The sequence below is a fragment of the Asparagus officinalis genome, chromosome 1, assembly GCF_001876935.1.
Source record: "Asparagus officinalis chromosome 1, Aspof.V1, whole genome shotgun sequence".
NCBI lineage: Eukaryota > Viridiplantae > Streptophyta > Magnoliopsida > Asparagales > Asparagaceae > Asparagus > Asparagus officinalis.
This window is the reverse complement of record NC_033794.1, coordinates 114270818-114273706: the sequence shown is the minus strand read 5'-3', so window position 1 is coordinate 114273706 and position 2889 is coordinate 114270818. Positions and strand designations below refer to the sequence as shown.

At 41.2% G+C, this 2889-nt stretch overlaps 1 pseudogene; it reads left to right on the top strand.

Moving 5' to 3' along the window:
- LOC109839749 overlaps nt 1-2889 on the top strand; it is a 7528-nt pseudogene extending 4639 nt beyond the window's left edge.

Genomic DNA, 2889 nt, shown 5'->3' with positions numbered 1-2889 from the left:
CGGTCGACCGCTCATTTGTTCTTTCGTCACCATGCAGCAGAGAGTTGGTCGGTCGACCGGTGCGGTCGACCGAAAGCTCCATCGATCGACCGCACCGATCGACCGACGATAGTCCAGAACAGTTCTCCCTCAGTTTTCAAAAGAATCCAAGAAGTTTAAGAAAGTTTTAATCAAGGGTTTAAGTTTGTTTAAAGTGTGTTTATAAGCTTTTAAGCATTTTGAGTGTTTTGAGTTTGTGAATTCAATTTCACAAGAGCAAGTTGTTCTCTTTCAACCTAACCAAGAGAAAATTTTTAAAGAGTTTTTACAAGTTTGTTTAAGGTTTTCTAAGTGTGTTTAAGAGTTTGGTTTGTGAAGATAATTTCACAAGGGCTTGAGGAGATAATCTTTGGTGTTTGAGCTTCTAATCATCTCTCTCTCACTCTTGTCATTTATTGGAGAAGTTTTCTAAACTCAATCTAGCTTTACATTTTATTGTTTGATTATCATTTTATTAAGCTAGTATTCATATTGAGTTTAGTTGATTTTATTTTCTCTATGTTTATACACACAACCATTTGAGCTTATTGTATTTACATTCATAGTATAATTGGGTTGTGGGATTGTGTAACTTAGAGAGTGAGCTTATAATTCGTTCTCATTCATTGTAGAGAACAAACACTTTGTATTGAGCCTAATTGTGAGGATTCACTTGTAATACACTTGTACACCGAGAGAAGTGTGTGGTGAGAGACGGGGTCGAATCCAAGAGGAGTGACGTCGGTTGACGTGCCTAGGGAGAGGTTGTAACCAAGCACTTGAGGAGGAGGACACGGGCTAGGACCAACACTTAGTGTGTGAGGTGTGATTGCATAGTGATTGTATTGTGAGGTGTAAACGTTGTTCGGGTGAACGTAGAAAACTCGGTTGTGATAGTGGAGATCTCCTCGAGGTGAGGAGCGGAGACGTAGGTCGTGGGGACCGAACTCCGTAATCATATTGTTTGTTTGTGATTGCATTGGCGCACTTACTTTTATGTTTATATCTTATATCGCCCACTATCTAGTTTAGATTGTTTACCTTTGAGCTTATATATCCTTGCACATACATTGCCTATATCTCTTTGTTAGGATATATCTTGTTGTTCATATTACTTATCCTAACTCATATACATTGTTGTATTTTATACTTGCTAGGATAACTTATTAATTAATTTTAATTGGCATTAAATCGGATTAGATTAGCATAAGACCCTAATCACCCCCCCTCTAGGGTCTAACACAACCAACGTTTATCCTTAACAACAAACCCGTAAGCTTAACAATCAACCTGTAACTTCACAACAAATGCGTAACCTTCACAACCACACTTATCCTTAACAACAAACGCGTAACATTAACAACCAATGTGTAACCTTCACAACCAACGCGTAATCGTAATAATCAACCCGTAACCTTCACAACCAAAACGTAACTTTCACAACCAACCATTATCCTTAACAACGAATATTTTCACTAGCCAACACATGGCTTTGCTTTCTTTAGTAGGCAATTTAGAATAACCACTCAAAAATAACACAAAAGTTGAAAATTTTCACTAGCCAACACATGACCCTCGCATTTCTTTTCATTAGTGAGGACAAAAAGTCCCACCCAATGACCGTAGCCACATGTTTTATTTCCTAATTTTGTTTTTCCTAAGTCTTAAGTTACCCATCTTTCTCAAATCATGTGTTTTATAACATCAATGAAAAGAACCTTCCCAACTTTACTTGGAAAAAAAATCAAAAGAAGAAGAGGATGAAAGGAATACAAACACCAGTTTCTCAAAAGTAGTAATCTTTCTCTCATCCTAAATTCTCGATCATGTAATAAATTGATAAATAGATAAACTATGATTAATAACATGTACCCGGCCTACTATAGTTAGCTTTTTAATCATTTGTTCAGTATTTTTGGCAAAAATGCTTCCAGCCCCCAAAACGAAAAAAACATGTTTCCCCCTCCCAAGACTTTTTCAACGGGTGCTTTGCTCCCAAAAATAAACTTTGTGTACTCTGAGCCCCCAAAACGCAAAACCCAAGAGATTTAAATTCGTGAAGACCATAATACCCTCCATAGCCACCGCCTCCTTCCTCTCCAAACCCAGCGACCACAACCTCCTCTCCTCCTCCTTCCATGGCCTCAATCTCTCCTCCGCCTTCAAAACCCAATCTTTCTCCTCCCCATCATCGTCATCCTCCGCCCCCCAAATCTCCGCCTCTTACGACCTCTCCTCCCTCCGCTTCCGTCCCATCAAAGAATCCATCGTCTCCCGCGAGATGACCCGCCGCTACATGACCGACATGATCAAGTTATAGGTATAGATGTGTGCAAGTGCAAAATGAATGATTCATGCGTTTGTTTAAACATTATTTTTCTTGTTGTTTTACATATGATTATTGGTTTCGGCCCTCACAGATTATGTATATAGAAGTCTCCATCATGGTCGTCCGCTAGCCCGCCCACCTCTTCCTCGATGAGCTCAAGGTCCCCTACGACGAGCAGGAGGATTACGTCGTCATGAAGCACGCCACCCTCTTCACCTTCACCATCATGAGCAAGCTGCTGATGCGGCCTAACGTGAAGCTGTTCAACGTGGTGGTGGCGGAGGATTTGACAATTAAGAACGGGAGGGTCGTGGGGAGGGGTCGTGACGAACTGGGTGTTGGTGTCGATGAACCACATTACCCAGTCGTGCATGGATCCGAACGTGATGGAGGCCAAGGTCATGGTGAGCTCTTGTGGGCATGATGGGCCTTTTGGGGGCACTGGGGTTAAGAGGCTGAGGAGCGTTTGGATGATTGACACCGTGTATGGGATGAAGACGCTCGATATGTTAAGGTTACGATTGTTACGCGTTGGTTGTTAA